This window comes from Diorhabda sublineata, chromosome 4 (assembly GCF_026230105.1).
Source record: "Diorhabda sublineata isolate icDioSubl1.1 chromosome 4, icDioSubl1.1, whole genome shotgun sequence".
NCBI classification, from domain to species: domain Eukaryota; kingdom Metazoa; phylum Arthropoda; class Insecta; order Coleoptera; family Chrysomelidae; genus Diorhabda; species Diorhabda sublineata.
In genome coordinates this window covers 14,137,419-14,159,208 of record NC_079477.1, presented here as the reverse complement: position 1 = coordinate 14,159,208, position 21,790 = coordinate 14,137,419, and the positions used below count along the sequence as shown (strand labels likewise).

General features: G+C 30.7%; 1 protein-coding gene across 1 annotated transcript in view; it reads left to right on the top strand.

Annotated features, from left to right (window-relative positions):
• Window positions 1-20,921, top strand: part of LOC130442970 (homeotic protein ultrabithorax) — a 381,554-nt gene extending 360,633 nt beyond the window's left edge. Inside the window, exon 4 of the mRNA XM_056777389.1 lies at window positions 20,610-20,921. The gene's annotated coding sequence lies outside the window, so the exon portion shown is untranslated. The remainder of the gene's footprint in view (window positions 1-20,609) is intronic.
• The last annotated feature ends 869 nt before the right edge of the window (window positions 20,922-21,790 follow it).

Genomic DNA, 21,790 nt, shown 5'->3' with positions numbered 1-21,790 from the left:
CTAACTCCAATAAAAAACATTCAATGCAATCGTTTTATTTTTAAAATTAGTGTCCAGATTTTGAAGTACAATTACTAAGAATAAACGCTTTGAGCATGTGTAATACGTTTTGATTCACTTTTTATTGAAGAGAGCTGTAAAATGTAAGCGAGTTTCTTTTTTGCAGCAATCTTAGATCAGTGCTTTTGAATGAATTGTTATTTGTCAGCTCAATAATTCCAAGTTTCACTCCTCCATTGAACCATCTAGTTGCCAGAGACATTCTTTTATCTATTTCATCTTTCGAACATATTGTAGAAACTGGCGTTTTTCTCTATATATTTTCCTCAATATCAATAGTTTTTCTCAAATTCTGATATTTTTTGATCGTATACTGAATGATTGGGGACTTAATGTGTGGTACATTGCAAATTAACTGAAAATTTGGATATAAGAAAGCTGTGCGCAAGATGGGTGCAGCGTTTGCTTTCAATGTAAGAAAAACAGAGTTGTGAAGATGTGTCTAATGTGTTTGTCAATGTTTCACAGAAATAAATCCGAATATATGCGCCGTTTCATAACCATGGATGAAACGTGAGCTCATTAGTTCACACCCGAAACAAAAGTACAATCAAAACAATGGATTGAAAAGGGAGAACCGATTCCAAAGAAGGCAAATACCGTTCCATCTGCAGACAAGGTTATGGCGTCGGTTATATTGGAAAAAGAAAAACTATTAACGGCGAGTATTATGCGAACTTATTGCACGTTTTAGCTAAGAACTCAAGCAAGAACGTCCGGATTTGGCTAAGAAGAAAGTATTTCATCAAGACTATGCACTAGCTCACACATCCGTTATTGCAATGGCCAAAATTTATGAATTAAAGTTCGAATTGCTACTTCATGTACACAATTCGCCCTGTTTAGCCTCGTGGGATTATTTTCTATTCCCAGACTTGAAAAAATAGCTGGGTGATCGAAGATTTTCCAGCAATGAAGAGGTTATGTAGGAAGTTAATGACTATTATGACGAGCTTGACGATGGTTATTATAAAAAGGGTATCGAACTTATTGAACATCGTTGGGAAATGTGTATGAAACTAAAAAGTCGAAGCGTTGAAAAAAAAATATATTGTTTTCAAAATTTTTTTGTTGGGCCAGGTACTTTTGAAACCATCCTTGTACATCTCAGTTCTGCTAGAAAAGAACTATATTTTTTGTGTTTCATTTATAAAGAGAAATTCGGAAAAAAGAAATTGTCGAAAATCGTGCAAAGACTATGGTTAGATTCCACTCATAACATTACGAAATAAGCCTGATTGAACTTGTATGAGCACAAACAAAGGCAAAAGTTTCAAGAAAACATAATCCTTTTTTAATGAGCGATGTTCAACAGATCCCGAAAATGGGAAAAGGCAGTTAATCAATGGAATATTTAAAGAAGAGAAAAAATATTTTAGATAAAAATCTCTTGGGAAAATATTTTAACTGTCTACTAAAGGAAGTGATACCCGTAAGGACTACGAATGCTTCTTCATTTTATAACTCTCTAATTTATAAAAAAGACTTAAGTGACATTTCGCTGACGTTTGAATCTATACGATTAATGTTAACAATAATTTTTCTTTTATGCTCTTCTGAAGCAACTTATTTCAACAAAACACCATATGCTTCCGATAACTATAACTGAAGAATGAAATAAATATTATACCAATTGTTATTAAACTAATTATAAAATTATTCCTCATAGATTTAAAAAATGAATCATCCAATGATTCAAGTCTATTTTCATAGTAAATTTGAACGTGTTGGCATGTTTATGTTTCTATTTTATGATATAACAAATCCTTCAAAAGTTGAAACAAGAAAAGATTGTTCGTGCTCAGAAATAAATTAAAAAGATGCAGCAGCAGAAAAATAATTCGAATATGCTCGACTTGGAAATAAATTTTATTTGCGATTTACAGTGCAGACGATACAGACCGTCATAAATCAGCTTTTATAAATTTATCTGAGTTCTATTCTTCTTGAACCGCTTCACTTAGTTGGCTATGGTCGTATCTCAGAGACGATGTCTGAGGATATTTATCCTGACGTATAATATGCTGCTGTATAAAATTTGTCGCACCATTAAACAGTCATGTATATGTAAGTTTGTATTGAGGTTGATACACTTCTAGAAAAATCTTGTATAAACTGAAAAGATTTCTGATACACTGCCAGTACGTGCGAGGTTCTTTATGCTTATCGGATTTTTTCGCTTATTTTCAAAGTAAACATCACTTCGCAAATTTAGATATAAAAACGAGAAAACTGCAAATGATGTTGTGAAGATACTTTGTGTCACTATTTATGACCGTTTAAAGGATTATGTAATATCAGTAGTCGTTTCCATAGAAGATATACGTGAGAATAGTTGTCTATGGAATATTTATGGTGAAGTCATAGAGGTAAATCTATTTTCCTTAACGTAGAGAAGAAAATATGGGAGGAAAAAATAACTTCTAAATCTCTATTAAGTGTGTGCACAGATAATGCTAGGTATAATATATTTTCGCGAAAATTAGAAATATAACAAAAAAATTTGTTGTTTAATAAAAATAATAGCTTCTTCTGTAAAAGTGTGATACCAACTAGTTTCCAATAGTTGAGTTAGCGGAAGAGTTGACTACCATGCTTTCTAATCAAATTACTTTACTGGATTCGGAGGAATAGACTTTTCCAATTAAATTGAATTAGTACTTGAATCTTACAAAGTAAGATTTACAATAATGACCATCGAGCATCGTCGTATTAGTAAATGTTAGATGAGTGTTTTAACAAACTTTTAAAAGAATTTGCTATTATTAACACAGAAAGAAAAGAATATGAATTATTATGCTGAATCTCTTTTATTCTTGATCTTATCAATATCGTCATTCATGTTCTATGAAATTTCATTCTCTCCATTAGTCCACTCAAATTAGAGATTTTCCAGATAAAAACAGCGGTTCCTCCAGGGGTGAAACTAAGCAGAATTGAGAAAATTATTTTAGACAAAAGTTGTGCGGAATTTTATGCTCTATAAGGCTGCTCTTCATCTTTTTTCTGTAGAACGCGTAATGTTCCCGGACAATCGGAGAAACTGTTTTTCAAAAAGCTTTCGAGCTCACTAGTGGCGAAAGTTTAGGTTATTCAGAAAAAAAGTTTCGGACAAATCGGAAATTTTGTATGCCTTTACCATTTTTCCCGGAAACGCATAGTTTTTCAGAAAATGCGAGAAGTGAGTTTTGAAATCTTCTGCGCGCCATCTAGCGGTTTAACTATGCAACTTACGACAACATATTCCATAGCAAAGTTTGAGAAAATTTAATTATCTACAACTAGTTTGATATAAGTTTTTTGCTGCGACGTATAGTTTTCTCGCAAAATAGTGAAATAAGTGCAAAAAAAGCGATTTTTGGTATATATATGTCAATATCTCAGCCCATCCCTATTTTCGAGACTGCGGCAACTCGAATTCGATTTCAGACGGCCAAAATACATCGGAATTAACTGGTCTTGTTACTGTGGGGAAAATTTCTTTGAAACAACGATTTTTCGTCTAATTTGAGTGGACTTCAAATAATTTAATGAACTTTTTTATTTTTAAATTAGACTCATTTGAGAATCACAGAAGAAAAATTATTAATATACTTAATCGTACCCGTTGCAATTGTTATAGTCGAGTAACAATTGTTGGTACAAGAAGACAAGTGAGCCGGCTACTTTACCACCGTGGAATTCTACTCCACTAGACCCTGATCGAGTACTTGATTCTACAAGTTATATCTTACAAAAAGTTTATATTTGATCAAATAACTTACAAGATTACCTGAACAATGAAAACTAGGCTTAATAGGTAATTAATGTTTGCACCTGATTATTTTCCTACAGTTTTATAAAGCATAGCAGAAGAAAACTTTGCTACGCTTGGTCTGAGAAGGAAAATCAACAAAAAACTTCCTAAAAAAGACACTAAATTCTACGTTTCAAGAAATACTACATAGACAACCTCAGAATTAACAAATTACCACATCTTAACTAAGAAAAGATATCTTCTCGCAAAAAACACTTTTGATTTTCTACAGTTATTTTATTCTCATCTCAACTATTTCTATTATACCAACAGATATTTTTTGCAAATAAAAAAGGAAAACAACAATAAGATCGTGTAACATACATATCAGAGACAAAATATTTCCAACTTTATCAGAGACAAAATTTAAGGAGGTAATTTGGTAGGGCCGCAGATTAAGAGCTTGATGAAAGAAGAAGAAGAATTAAATGTAATGGAAGATTTTTCGGTGATTTGAACGTGAAGAGGAAGGTGAAAGATTTCATCAACATATTCAAGAGATGGAAAAGAGATACAGGGGACGTTGGAACCCAAAAATAATGGCCGACTACTGTTGGGTTTTAACGAAAGATCTTCGGTCAAAGAAAACGTAAAAGATAAATAATAGTTTCTGCTCATTAAGTAAATACACAGTGAATTCCGTATATTTTGGGATTTTACTGTTTAGAAAAACATTACGTGATTAAAAAAAGTTGAAAACAGATTTGAAATCAGCGATACTTATTCGCTAGAAAGCAGTTTAAATTTTTAAACAAACTTTCGAATTGTTGAGAAAATACAGGTGTGTTTGTGAAAGTTCTCTCGACATTTTCTTTCTTTTATTCGTATTACCTTATTATGAATTTGATCTTTTTATCTTCAACTTCATGTTCCTTCTTTGAATGCTTCAACAGCATACCTTTGGTTTCGTCATTTGTTTTTTTTTCATTTCATTTTATTTTTACCATTGGTTTGACTAGTCTACCAAAAGGTGAAAACATTTATATGTAAATATACCCGTTATTGTCGATTACTGTTTGAAATATATTCACAACTTTTTGATACATATTTTTCTATCTTTGAGGTGATAGTGTTAATAACCTTTTATTATTATTCTATCGTTTCTTTTTGCAAATTAATCACCATTAATTAATTATTTATAATTAATTTCACATTAAGATTTTTCTCGATATAATTGATAGTTTCTGAAACAAAGATGCAAATTTGAATGTTCTGACAACATATATTATAATTAATTATTCTAAAATATCATAGTTAATTGAATTCACTTTTATATAAAAAAATCGATTCATGTCTATCGAGAATCTAATATATTATACATACTACTCCAACAAAATACCTTTTCCAATTACGCATAAGAAATTAAAGTTCGATTTTGAATGGAGTTTAACATAGTGTAAATGCAAATAAACTGCTTATGACTACCTACCAGCTATAAATCAATATTGCCGTGATTTGATACATTAAGGTATATGCCAAACAAATGATTTACAATGCTCGTGATGAAATATTAACTTCTAACTCGGTATCGAATTGAATGAATAATTGGTGGCATTATGTCGAACATTACAACGGTTAGAGTATCTACTGCTTGAATTTTCAATTTAACATCAAAGCGTTGTTTACCACTTGTCTCAATTTCAATATATTCTAGAAGAACTTAGGTGTGGTGAATAATATAAATAATTTAATATATCACATTCTTATGGAATATTTATAATTGAAAATGCGAATGCGAACAGACACAACACAAACAAAGAGAAAAATGAGAACAGCAGAGATGAAGATATTACGAAAAATAAAGGGTACCACACTCCACGATAGAATACCCAACACAGATACCTTAAGAGAACTGGGAGTACAAGATGTCGTTAGATGGGTAAGAGCAAGACACCGACAATGGAGAGACCATGTAGAACAAATGGCTCCAGAACGGATTGTTATCGGACATCGGCGTCACAAGAGGGCAGATGATAGACCTGACAGGACCTCGTCCTACTACAAGAAGAAGAAGAAGAAGAAAATGCAAAAATTACGTAATATTGCCTTTTAATGAAAAAACTTCTTTCAGTCTGTACGTCACTGAATCGTTCTGTCCATCATTGTTAGTTTGTATTAGTTCATTCGACTGACAAAATTATACATGAAAAATCATTTAACAACAGTTTACTCCAACTTTATTGGCAACCGCATTTTTTTCATTATGTTTATTTTTTGGGGTATAGTGGTGTACCCAAGTTGCATCTTCTGTGACCTATCGATGGAAAAATTTAGTAAACGGACTAAAGTAAAGTGGAATAGTAATGAGAATGAGGATACACTATCGGTCCTACTGTGTGAGTAGTCCCTTTATAGTCCAGTTTTGTCGCCTATCAGGTACTGCTTGCTTTAAAGCAATAAGCTTCTACTAGGTGAAACTGCAGATTGCATTCATAGTGGTTTTAAGAGATTGACAATTGCAGAGAATGTGTACCCTTTTTTCCTCCCTCCTACTAGAGTTTTGTCCCACCTATGAAGGCTTTGCAAATCTGTATCCATATGACTGGAGTCATACCTCTATGTATTCATCCTTTTTAGAGTTTGAGATGTTGGTTAATCTGGAAGTAAGCGATTCCGACCGTACAGTCGTACCCGATCTGTGGTTGTGTGACTCCAAAATTGATTGGAGCGGAGACGGACACAACCTTTTAAATTTCTGATGGAAATAAGGGTTGGATTATTATTATGAAGGTTTTTAGGCTATTTAATTAAGAACCAGTCTTGAAACTGTCCTCTCTCAACATTTTTGAAGCAGCTATATTATGATTGAGGTTTTAGAAAGTTGACGGATGTCAATTTTTATGAGTATGATTTTATTTGTGAGTGCTATACTATATATTGGCTTTTATTCCACAATGAATGATTTGATTTTTGCAGTGAAAAATTTATTCTATAATAACGATAAAATGCATTTAGCGGGAAATGAGGATAATAAATAGGCTCAGAAAGAATATTTTCATGAGCGAAATGTGTGTTTCTGATGACTCCCTTGGTATCTAATAAAAGTTTAAAATGAGAATTAATCCAATAATTCTCTATTCGGAATCTTTCAATATTATACATCGAATTGTCGTTTTTGTAAAATCATGAAACTACTTCGCACTTTTACCAACACTGCCTCTACAGTGCAGTCCATAAGTAAAGATTACATTTATCAGCCATTTTCGTTTTTACACTTCGTACTTCTACCACTCATTGCAGAATCACCCGGAAATATTCCAACACAATTAACAGTTAACATGGGATAAAGTCATTAGAAATTGTAATTGTTTGAAACCGATAAGGCAATTTAAGAAATTCGTCAAATTGGAGGACGTAGGGCAAGCCATCGATTTCCTCGTATGTACCCATGTTAGCTTTTCTTGGTTTTCGTTGTTTTGTATGGATTTTTAGTTACATAGTGATACTATTGTAGTGAAACCAATGTAGCTGAAACTGAGTATTTTTCCACTTTGTTTAGTTATTCTCCCAATAAGTTTACAAGCAATTCACAAATTTTAAAACAATGATTTTTATTTTTTGGTTATATTACGGAAGTTTCGCAGACAGTAATTTACATTTTTCCGTTCAAATTTATCAAACATACCTGACTACATTTAATTTTGCAAAGTGACAACCGAGTGGCAGCAGAAATGTACAAAAAAACTTAAGGCTTTAGCTCTAGATGAGCTTCATCTAGAATTCTGATCATTTTCCACAAGTTTCCAATGTATTTCTTTTCAGGCTATATTTACCATTTACCTACACTAAGCACACTGCTTAGTGGAAACAACAGAACAAACTAAGCCAAGTTTCTGGGAGGCAATTTCGCACTTTTCTAAATTGGAACTTAATAAGAAGTTATTTTGCTTTGTAACTGGAAATAACTTCACACGCCGCACATAGGCGAAAGCATTTGCTTACATCACGGCGACCATTTTTAAATGAACATCAGCTGCTTTTGAGAATGCCTTAGATTGTTCAATTGGAGAGAACTATTCATATATTGATTGACATCGACGAAGCTGATTCTTAAAAGAATAGATTTCTACGTCAATAAGTTGAGTCACCAAAATATAAACTACTCCAACTAATAAAAAAATAGATAATCTCTTATTACAAATTTAATAATATATCATTTTTGATTTGGTAAATATTCATTTTGTGTACGTAATGAAAATCCGAGGAATTGATATATTCGATTCAACATAAATGACATTGATTAGAGTAATTTCACAATCTTGTAATTATTTCGTAACTTTGAGAATCATGAGAAATAAAATAGGCGACTTCTTTATTCTCGTTATCAGAAGCGACAATCGGCTGCCTTGAGAACGTTTGCCATCTTAAATATATCGGAGACAGTACATAAAGAAGTAACCTTTCTTATCTACCACAGGACCGACTTCAAAATATGTAGTATTTAAACAATTTGGAAAAAAAATCGGTAACAAAATATTAAGGCAGATTTTCAGTACATGCTCTGCTTACATTCTTCATATTGTGGTATTTTCTACAGTTTGTAACGTTAAACGTTAATATGGATATAAGCAATCTCAGTTTTCAAATAACAACGTTTGAAGTACTGCAGTCTGTACAGAATTTACGAAAATGCGACCCCACAGAGGGCAATGATCTATATCTGATATGCCGTCTGACATATGTTATAAAAAACAGCAACCTTAAACACGCCTACATTTGTATGCACCCATGAAATATTTTAAACATTAAAGGTATCGTTTGGAAGGCAATATGGTCAGAATTGATAAATTTAAAGTCAGTATAAGCTAAACAGTTATTTTTTATAGGAAAATGAGAGAATATTTTCTACATTTGTGATATTTCTTCGCCATGTTTGAAAAGTGACCTTCTTCAATGAACAAAGCCATCGACGATTAAATACTTGTATATTGTACAGTTTCAACGCAAGAAAAATAAATTCTTAATATATATGCTTTGTCAACTTGTAAAAATTTTTGTTCAAAATTCATTATTATTCATTCTAAATCATTCAAACTTGCATCTCCTTTTTTTATTTAATAAATAACAAATAGTTATAGTTAGTAAGCAATTACTTAAGACAAGAAACAAGACAACTGTTAATAAGCTAAAATAATTTAACAATAAAAGTATTATTATATAATATCAAAATCACTTATTTGTTAATTTTAATGTTATACATTGTATACTAGGATTTTCGCACCACTATTTGGATGACTTTCAAGCATATTAGTTTTGTATTCATTTCACTTTTTATTCTATAGTTTTCGATAAAGATATAAAGGAACCATAGTCGGCAAATGTGTTAGTAGGTAAAGAAGAGTACTTCATTGCGGTACACCAGCATCCACGGGATGGAACTGTTTTCAGTCAACCAAATTAGAAGCTTAGAGCTTCTTATTTTAAGACAACGACACAGTTTACAAAATTTTCGATAGTCAAGTTTAAATACAAGAGCTTATCTGTATATTTTCTACATATTGCCTTATTCTATTTCAAAATATCCCAGTTGTTGTTTCCCTTGTGAAAATTATAGAGCCCTTAAAACCTAAATTTATGATGATAAAATTTATCACGCACAAACAACTCAGAAAACTCGATTCATTCCAAGCACACCATCGAATAAACAAATCATCTGGTGTTGATTGCAACATTTTAGTTTTATATTGCGAAATAAATTGAGCCGGTACTGATCAACTAGAGCATTGGGAGTGAAAACAAGAAAAGCAGCATGTCTTTGGTGTAGAGTGATTTTTTTAAAGGGGATTCTCGAACGTTATTGAGATGTTACGAGGAGAATCTTGATTGTAGATTTCATTCAATTTGCCGGCCTCCACTGTTGTTGATTTTACGTGAGATCGAAATGAGCGCACGATCTTGTTAATTACTTCAGAAATTATGCGATGTACATACACCCCACAGTGAAATCATGAAAATTTTATGAGAATTACAGGAAAAATCGTGAAGTTAACTTATATACCGCCCGTTGCTATAATATATAAAAATTTTGATTTAAACTGCTTAAATTGAACAAATTGATACCAATTTCATAATACAGTTCTCATAATTTCAACCTAACCATATCCATAATTGAAAACATAATTGACAGTTTAAATGCTTATTGATCAATTTATAATGTCTTATTGATTGTTAGATTGTCAGCCGCTTGTTGAAAATATACGTTTGAACTGTTTTTAAAAAACGTCTTGTTTTGCTGTATTTAAGGCAGTTTCTCGTCTCTTTGTTCCTATTGCCATCGTATTCCAGTATAAAATAAGAACATTTGATTGTCATGGCCATAGTTCATTTTTCTTCTCAATTTCCTATAATTTTTGTCTGTGTAATCGAATGAATTTTGTTTATTTTGAGTATTTTTTAACCGCATTTGAACTTGTTTAGTTATTTTTTCGAATATATGAGCATTCTTAAACGGCAATACGTATTTAGAATGATAATAATTTCATTTGTTTGTGTAGGAAAAAAAATTGTAAATATATTGGAATAATTATTTGAATAATATCATATCTTTAGTCTTTAAAGATGATAGATAACGAGCTAAGGAAAATTCTATGCTCATTTTGGCCTTCTTTGTTTTAAGCTCTTGTTATTGCTAGTTTAGCCAAAATATCATCTTTTCAAATATTTTTCTTTCTTTGATTTTTTATTTCTCCTGGTTTTATCAATTTTATCTTGCCACGTGTTCCTCCTAAGCTTTGCGATACATATGGTATTCACAATATGGTAATCACCACCTTTATCAATGCACTTTTATACCTAACCGAATTTTTCACAACTTAACCCTTAAACTGGCAAGATATTAATCAATTACTTTTTTTCTTGTTTCCAAGATCTTCTATCATTTAGACCTCACATAAAATGTTAGAAAAAAAAACATTTTTTTCAATTTTTTAAGCATACAATTCAATAAAGTACCATATATGTACCTTGCTGGTTTAGTTGGTACTGAAATTTATAGTTATTAAGCGAAAAATTTCTAGCATAGAATGCCATATGCTATTTGTCGGCTCATAAAAGTTAGATATTAATTAGTTTTGATTGCTTTTGTTATATATAACAGAATTTTTGTTTAAATAATGGTAAACCAAGAAACATGGTCATTCAATCATATTAGTTAGATGAGAACAATAAATTGGACAACAACGCGAAAACTATTCAACCTATCATCATAAGAGATTGTACACATATTATCCAGAATATAATTATACCAGTTTAGAAACATTGCGTCAAGTTTTGTCAGCATGTGGTTTTGAAATACAAAAAACTGAATAAATGGATGGCAATAAGCGAATCGTTAATGATCGTTCGATGGAGACAAGATTATTTACGTTAGATAAAAGAAGTTCTCATAGACACAAATTTATATAGATGAAACATGGTCAGTCACGATGTAAATCAGTAAATTTTAGTTGGGTTGACAAAATTATTTCTGATAGCTTAGGCAGAAATTGAACAGAACTATAAAATGTCTAAAACATAGATATAGAACAAAGAGACCCATATGTTCACAATAATAGTATTTTTTATCTATTATTATTTTATGCTCATATTTAGAATTTTATCTCGCTGTTTGATTGAATACTAAAGCGTGTTATTTTAGGTTTTTTAAACTGTATTTAGTTACTGTTTTAATCTTAAAAATGACTCATAGCTTGATATCCAGCACATAGTAAAGTGTTTCAAACCCCAATAATCTCCAATAAAAAAATCCTGAAAATGAATTTCCATGAAGACATAACAGTTTGTAGATAATATTTTCCTGCCAGTGGAATATTTAAAAAATATGCGGTATACACTAATGAAAACCGAGGGTGGAAATACACACAGTGAGAGAGATGAGTATCAGTGACTAAGGCAATTTAATTTTAAATAACAAGTGTAAATGACATCTCGCTAATTATGGTTTATCTTTTTCACGCTCCCTACCAGTTAATCTTCGTACGCTGAAAAATTCATAAAAGTTAACTTATCGCGCTTTCTTTTTCACTTGTTAATTGTGCACATTTTTATAGTCGCTGTTTTAAAATGTTCCGTCTAAATGAAAAACAAGTGAATACATTCCGCAGTAGGTATATTAATGGATGGATCTAACAGTTCGCAAATAAATTAGCAACTGAGATATTGCAGACTAAACTATTTACAACTTCCCGTAAATTGAATATAATTTTTTTTCCAATTTTAATTTAAACGATGTTCTGTGAGGAATAATAAACAAAACCATCATTTTTCACAAAGACTTGATTTAATATCTTGTAGACAATTGAATGAAAATATTCAGCTCAATTATAGAACATCTAATTTTGTGTTAGACTCTACTGTCCAAATGAAATTTCGTAACTTGTAAACTGAAAAAATGTATGTAATGCAAATTCCAAAAATAAAAACTATAAATCTGGAGATGAAATATGTTCATCGTTATATACAGGGTGAGTTTTATTATAAAAGGGTCGTCATTAAACCCGTTAGAACGGAAATAATATATAGATATTAAGTTACAAACCAAATTTTCGTTTTCTAAATAGGACATCTAATATATTTGTTGTAATAATATGCATTTGTTTAAAAGTAAATAGAGTATTTAAAAAGATATGACAATTTTCAAATGGAAAATATTAGAAAATAAATATTCTAATGGATACGTGTTTATTTATAACGCCTATTAATTTGTTTATAATAATAAGTTTTATCACTAATTGTACTATAAATCATTAACAAATATCACATCTTTATATGAAGTAAGCTAGAACGTAACTTTTTGACTAGTAACATTCTAAAGTTTCTTTGAACTCATTAGATTAGAGGGAGCTAGACCTAGGCAAGACATATATGCTACAGCTTTTCGTACAGTTCCATAGCAGTGATGAATGTTATTATCCAATACAGCTTTATATAGGTTAGTTCTTTCTTTTCCTGGATCACCTACTCAAGTTGTTTTTTTATTTTTATTATCTTAAGCTGCTTATTTACGAGTAGAAACCTTGTGAAAATGCGTAATTCTTTTTAGGTCGATTATTTATTGATAAATTTTCCGAAGAATAGTTTCTTGAATTTTTAGTAATACAGATTTCCATCTTCGAGGGCATGGATGTAGTCCTCAATATTTAGTTGACATCAACTATATTCTTTGATAATTATAAAGTATAACATACATCATATAATACAACAAAGCACGAAATTCAGGTACCTTGGAATGAGTTGTGGCAACGAGGTAAGAGGACAAGTAGCCAGAGCAAATAAGGTCAAAAAATATCTTTAGAACATAGTATGACGAAAGAAACACTTGAAAAAAAAAACAAAGGCACGAATTTACAAAGCAACAGACCTACAAAGATTTATACATTATAAACAAAGCCAGAAACATCAAAAACTAAAAAGCCTCTAGAAACCATATAAATGAAAATTATCGGGAAATATACTACTAGAGCGAGAAAGAAGTGAAAACATCAGAGAATCATGTTATGTAGTTAGTATTAATGAATGGGTGTTACAGCGTAAGAAACAATGGAACCAACATATAAGTAGAACGATAAACGATAAACCTACCAGTAAAAATAGCAAAGGACCTGCGCATTTTTGATGGGTGTAACCGCCGCGGCCCGTCGCGCACTTATAATTGCAATAAAAATTAAACAAACATAAAGGAAATTAAGACTTTGTCAGAACATTTCTTAAAATATAAATAAATAGAAAAAAGTAGTCAACTCATTTCATGGTAAGGGATTGTACGACACCTTCCCATGTAAATATGTAGAAAAAATGCGATGAGTAAAATAAAAGTAACAAAGTTGAAAAGGGGTGAGCTGAGTAAATTTTTTCAATTCATACGAGTAATCACCTCATGAATTTTTTCCCATGAATTTAGAAACACCCTATACATTCTGTATCAGTTAACAAATAACCGTTAATTTACGGCCTATTACCAATTTTCTGTAAAGTCGTTGGTTCTTTTATCGCATCTTTAAATATTCGAATGTCACCTTGACATGGCCACCTCAGTTTCCTTGATTGAAACAGTCCATCGATCTGTATCATGCTAATGTGGATTTGGTTTACCTCATTAGAGATAAATGTAAATAATCCAAGAGAGACAGTGTATGTTCGGAGACTTCCTTTTTGACAACATTTGAACTTACTCGATGTAATATTCATGAGTGGAGTATTACAAAACAAAGGAATTAGGATAATTAAATATGCTTGATTGACAAATTTCAAAATTTCAAGCCTGTGTAACAGTAATGAATTCTTTTAACGGTACATTTCGGGTTCGTTTTCTGTTGAATTTTATCTAAGCTCAGTATCAAATCTGGAAACAAAAAGAAATGCATTTTCACACAGTTTTGCAGCATATATAGTAATGGATTCAATTCAGTTTCAGGTTAATCTTGTTGGGATCAATTGAAATGAATCATCAAGAATCAGAAGTAGTTACATAAAAATTGATGTCCTAAAAAGTTGATTCCTCAAGAATTATAAATATACAAATCAAAGTATTGAAAACCATTATTTGACTTAAACTTGCATAATGAAAGTGACAGAAATGAAAAAATCACTTACACTTCAATTTGGAGTTATAGGATTCTTTCTATAATGTTTTTGAATTTCTAGTTTTCATTCTGCATTACATTATATTATACAACTTCTGTACGATAAGTGTTGTATGTTTCTGTATCTCATCGAGAGTTAGGGAATGTTAAGAGATGGTACATATCGATAAAGGGAATCATCAACAGGACATTAATTACTAATTGACAGAAATCCAAGTAATATCATTATTTGTAAATGTAGTTTCCAAGTAATTTAAGTAATTTACTTTCTACATTTTTGATGACGATAAAGAGAAGCTTTATCTTCATATAAAAAGGAATCAAAATATGATGCTGATCAGGATACAACTTTTGAAAAAATTAATACTAATAATAATTAAGGAGCAAAAAGTACCAAAAATTTGGAACAAGAACAGAATAAAAAACACAGAAAAAAATGAAACATTGGATACAAAGAAACCGTAAACAACCGACACCTGAGTATAACTTTTGATAACCAAAAACTGAACTCTCAATCAGTGTTGTATTTACTTGAAAGTGCTACACTGTATACTAGTTTTAAATGAAAAAATGAAAAACTGATTAGTGGGGTTTCGACGCATCAATGTATTTATTACATCATGTGTGCAGTTATGAACGATACCTAGACGAAAGAGTATTTAATAGCGACCGTCAGCTTGCGCATATAATGCTTCTTTTGCCCTCTGAACATAACACTAGCAAAAATGAGGAATAAAGAATAGAAAGCTCTTTTTTTCACAGTGATAATAACATCTACATATGGTAGCACCATATGTTTGTGAAGAAAATAGTACAACTAAGAATTAGTTTGGTAGGCTAGTTATGGATTAACAATTACTGATACACTATTTGAGGAAATTTACGGAAATGTACGTCCTTATTGATTAGAAGCTCTAGGTGGACATGTGCAGATCTGAGAATAGAATATTCTTTCGATTGTGAGATAAGACTTAATTTAATCCTCCTTATATCATATTTCGGCGGAAAGTTTATGGGTCTTTCCTTTTTGGTTAAACAGCTGTAACTGGCACTTATTATCTTGATTTTCTACAACTATGTCTTTTTCCTCGATTGGTAAGAGATGATCCAAAAGATTCCATCTATAGCAAGGAGCTTTACTGGCATAACGAAGTATGGATTGGCCCCAGCGAAAAGAATTGTTTTCCATGTGTTGTTTCTACTGGGATTTATGAAAGATCGTATATTTGTGTATCCATAACCTGCTATCATTCCTGTATGGACAAAAAGGATTGAAGATCTGTTGCAACAATTACTGGTCAACGTTTTGCATACGTGTAATATTGCAAATTGAAAATATTGCTTTTCAATGCACTATTTGACAATCACAGTTACTATAATAAATTGGTTCTGAGAAGCCCTTAAAAATGCGAACATAGAATTCTGCTGAATTCGATTTTCTTTAGCTATGAGCAGATTCAAAGACGCCAGCAATTTTTCTAGTGTGGAAGTTGACAATAGTATGTTTAAAGTCATGATAGTCAGTAGACAAACAAAAGAAACGTATTATGAGAAACGAGATCAAATATCTCATTTCTAAGAATAATCAGTTTTTATAATTCTCAAACGTTCTAAATATTTTCAAATAGATTTCCTTCCAGTTTACCAAATGTTATCTTTCTGGATTGCATTAAGAAATTAGTTTAACCGATAAATCATCAAATAGAAAGAATAAAAATGTGAATATATAATCATGTATTTCGCTAAAACACATAAATTTCAGCTAGCTTTTCTCTTGTGGCAACTGACAACCAAAATATAACCCATTTTTAGAAATCCCATTCACGAAGCTGAATAAAAAAATATACCAAATTCCATTTTTCATCATTCACAAAAGACTAGTCAAATACGATTTATCAAAATGTATCGTAGTTATATGAATCGTTTTTCTATTCAAGATTATTGTCCTAAACTTGAGAGGGATAAAAGTTGATGCGGAGGAATAAATTCGATAACACGTTTTGTTCGAGATCTGAGATGTTCTATTTAATAAACAATAATATATATATAGGGATGGGCGATCCAAGAAAATTATAAAATGGAATAATAATCCTCTTCTTAAGATAAATGTACTGAGGAAATTATTAATCTAATATAGTATAATAACTGGAATATAATTATGTATATGTTTAAAGATCTAAAGTGAAAATTGCTGGCCATAACTGTTCAAAACCAGAAATGAGAGATAAGCTTCGTGAACATACACACAATATGCAAGTTATATTCTAATAGATTAAAATCAAATCACCAAATATTTCACAACATTTTTCAAGCGATGATAAGAGACTTGATGTATGAAAGAGAAATGGCATAACCGAAATATATTCCATTCGTTTAGTAGGATAAGAAGGAACCCAAAGTATCTCCACAGTTCTCTTCATATGTTATAACTGTTATAATGCGACTATTATTTTGTGTGTAGAGTTATATTGGGTGGGTTATGAAATCAGTCGATTGTATCGATTGAGTAGAGGGAATATGCTAAATGTGGAGGATATTGGAATATTTCTTGTATAATCGTATATGTGAATAAGTGCTTAGAGAATGGCCCATAATTGATGCTTCATATTTTCACTACTGCACCTAGGATGTCTGTGGTTTTGGATGCATCCAAATATTCGAGGAATTTCTAATTTGTTAAACCTGGACAGTGAAGTATCGACGAGAATGTGACTCACTCTAATATAAAATGGTGAATCTGTAGAGATGTTAGTCAAACGTAGTTTTGTAGCTATTGCTCAATATGCTATAGTAGACTACTAGTTTGTGCTGAGAGATAGGACGTATCAAGCAACCAGGTATTTTCTCCGACTTGAAGAAAGTTTCTACGTTTTCGCACTACGTTATGTTCCTGCTGCTATCAAATATGAATACAATTGATATCATGATGTGATTTTCGTTTAATATACCTAAAGAAATGAACTTCTTCGGAATAACAGTCACTCAATTGTTTGTTATTATACACATTTCTTCTCGATAATCTGAAGTTCTGTCGTTTAGGAAGTGATTTTTTCTTGAGGTGTATATGGATTCTGAAATTTTACACCATTTTGATTATCTAAACACTTGAGTGGATTTTAATTTCTATAGGAGACTATATGTAAACATGATATCCATCTCGTATTATAGCTGCATACCATCAAGATCTCATATTAACCTTCGATAATGCAGGTTCCATTTCATTGAGTAATTGATATTTATTTGATGATGAATTTGTTAATCTAAATATACAGGTTTTCAAAGTTCTTGGTACTTAATGAAACTATTTGAAATTGAACACATTAGTGGGAAACTATATAGGAATCAAGTGGTAGCCAACATACTCCCACAATGTCATGACAATGTTATTTAAGTGGTTATTTAAGATATTTATAATAATGTATGATTATTTTCATTATAGTTCTATCAGCAACAAAAATGTACACAAAATAAATTTGTCACATCCTTTTTTGTGGTACATCAATGTTGGAGATATATTATATCGACATTGCATCGTTTTATTGTGTTATATTCCCTGCCAAATTGTGAAGCAATATTTTCCAAATAAAAGTTTTTAAATATAAATGGGCCGTATGCGTATATATCTGCTGCGTTTCTCTGCCAAAGTTCAACCTATTGAAAAATGTACATATTTATTGAACAGGAAATATTTTGAAACACTTTTGGAATTTATGTTGTGGAATATTTAAATCACTCTTTTTTGCTTTGGTTCCTGTTCGTTTCGGGTTGATATTATAATAATATGGAATTTGATTTTGAAAACTTCATGATATAGAGGTCATTAAAAACTAATTCTTAGAAGCAATCAAAGCTTATAAACATTTAAACTGAATTTTTTTAATAATCCCGAGGTTCTCATTTCAACTAACTTCCTCAGTATATACGAAAAGGAAAAGGAACAATCAAACAAAAATAAATAACCTATTTTGGAGATGAACTTATATCGTTACAATACGTCAGCAATCAAAAGAGACATAAAGTGCGCTAAACCAGTATTCACTCAACTATCACAGTGGCAAATAATTATGAAAAAATCCAATTCCTTGATTCTAGATACAGAAAATTTATTCGCGATATAATGGACAATATCAAAAAGATCCACAATTATTATTGTTCACTCGTCCAAGCGATGTAGAAATCAAACAAGCTCTTCCGAGAGGGAAATCATATTACTATAAGAGAAATTCTGTAACCTTGACATTTTCAATCCACGAGCTCATATAATCTTTCTGTTTTATCAAAAAGTATTGAATAGCGAAAGATAACGAATCTCGCATAAACAACCATCTACATATCATCGGCTTGAAACTTAAACCACGTAGCTCCATTTTTTCCTTTATCGTCATTTTGATACCATTAGATAGATAATAATTTCTGAATTCATCTAACATAAAAACTCCATTACAAACGTCTAAATAGAAGACCTCGCAACTCCAGTCTACCGCACTCTGTGTTAACTGTTTCAATTATTTTTACGAAATTTAATATCTAGATATTACTTCAATCCTTTATTAAAAAAACAGGTCAAGTTCTCATTGAATTTTTTTCCATTACCCTAATATAAAATTTTTTTGTCTGTTGTGATATTTGGTACTATGCAGTTACGAAATTTGCACCTTAATCCGACGATATGAATCCTCTTCCTCTATTTACCAGTATATCTAACAAGTGACTGTAACTGTTTCTTATTAGTCAGAGACCTACTAATTGTATATCAACAGTACCCATAGATACATAGATACATAAATATACCTACAATTTTTATTAACAGACAATACTTAAATTAATTAGAAACACCTTTTTGATTTCATATGACTAAATGTAGGAATGTTTCCATTGACCATAAAAGAAAGTGATTTTACACAATTTGTACCCTAAGAAAATACTAAATTTCACATGCATACATGTTTATACCAAGTAAAAGATTTTTTATACATGTTTTCAACTTATCTGAATTTTGCCAGAAAAATTCTAAAATCTTTAGGTAAGTATTTAAAAACATGTATAAACCCGTAGACCAACGTAACCAGTGTACACATAAACAAAATTTGCACTGATAATATTCTAAAAAGCTCTGAATCATCTCTATCAACTTTGGCATAAGGTGTTAGTCATGTAGAGTTTCCAGAAGAATAAAGATGAAAACGTGATATTCATTTATTTTTGTTTGCAAGATCTGCAAAAATAAAAAAAGCTTAACATAAATTACAAAATAAATAAAACAACTAGCAAGTTTCAATTTCAAGCTGAATTTGACGAAACTTGTACTCTTTACTTTCTTATTTCTTAGACTTTTTGATATGTGTAATCCTCTTGATTTTAGGTCACTTCCTAAAATCAAGAACATTTAGAAGCATAAACTTATGGATATTTTTAAGGAGGCGAGTAATAATTATCAAAAACATATCGATTGCCATTGATGATAAATCGACGAAGTCAACTCATATCATTTACTTGAAAAATACAGTTTCTAAGTAATACCTTCAATTCTTTATTTGAACAATGACATCAAACTAACAATGATTTATGAAAATTGAGTAATATTAAGTCAAGTCAATATTGATAGTACAATTATTAAACTTCATTTACATTTATGCTTGAAGTGTGGGATACTAGGAAATATCCATGAAAAGGGTAAATTTTGGCATGTAATATTCAGGCTTGCTTAGCACTAGCAATACTTCTGATGCCGTAGGAAACGATCAAAGGTGTCCATCCAAAAATCCAAGATTAAATGCGAGAATGAGAAAAAATCTTATATATTTCAAGGGATGTAAGTTTCAAAGTTTATTGCTCGGGCGCAAAGTGATTCTCTACTATCAAATAGTACTTACATTCTTATAGTATAAATATTTATTAAATACACATGAAAAAAAGTAATTTGAACTCATTTTGTACAATCTTTTTAAAAGTAAAGTAAAAGTAAAAATAGTAGACAGTCAAGTTTATATATGATTGGTATGGATTGGAGCGTGAAACATTATCTATATGTGTATGACCTCATATTTTTGTTTAATTAGTATTAACTTGTATAAACTATATTCAATAAAATAAATTTACTTTTAGTTGCCAGTTTTTTATAATCCCCAACTTATCAAATTGGCATTCTAAAATAAAATTTTGAATTATTACAGACACTCTGGCAGTGCACCATACATCCGGAAACAGGAAGTGTTGCCAACCACACCAGGAATTTCCACTAAATCGGATCAGCTATCGCGGAAATACGTACTACAACCAAAACAGGACTCTTCATTGTGAAAATTGTGTATACTCTAGTGGATAGTGTAATATGTATACAGGATGTTTTTAAGCCGTAGGGCAAGTACTACTATGAAAGTCTAAACCTTTACTTATTATTTTAATAGAAAAATTAGCACAAAATAAAGCTAAAAATAAAGAAATTGCAAGATATTTATGTATAATATATACATATTGATCGAATTTGATGGTAAATAAACAAATACTTGTAAATTAGTTAATATTTTTGGAAAAATAATGAATATCTTTAATAATTAATTTGTATTGTTAACGGCCTCAAAGTTGAAATAATGAGATAAGATATAGACTTTATTCTGAATGGATGAAATTATTTAAAAATTAATATACTCTATTTTACGGTTTAAAACATCTTATATCTTTAATCCAAAGTAAGATAATGATAGTGATAAAATATTTTTTGAGTGAAGATTTTCTTTAACGAAATTTGTTTTGTAAAAAATAATATGACACAAAAAAGATACGTAACTGGATATATGTGCCATACTTTACAAAAATATACGTAAATATGATATACGTGAAAAAATATAAATCCTAATAGCTCTAAGTATAAAATTTATTATATTAAATTATGAGCCATTTCGATGACTTTTATCAATAATATAATTGTACCAGATAAATATTTTTATTGAAATCAACATCATATAAGCAATTTCAGATGATGTTACAATTGCCTGATCCCGATACATTTACTAGACATTCAATTCGTGATTAGTTAGATTAGAATTTCTGGCGAACATTACTAAGATCACTTTAGAGAATTCTCGTTCGCCATTCCTGTGCCCTTCGACAATCAGAGCAGTGTAGTAGGGTGTAGTAAACACCTTTATCGACGCCAAAGAATTAATTTTATCTCATCAATTCAATCGGCATTTGAAATTATGAAATGATTTTTTTCAAATTTCATCATAAAATAATGCATTAGTTACACAGGGTTTCTCTGAAAGGCTGAGACATTTCATAACTACATTCCTGAAAATTACTTGATTTAAACTAACTTTCTACTTTTTGCAGTCTTTTTAAGTTGGTACAAATC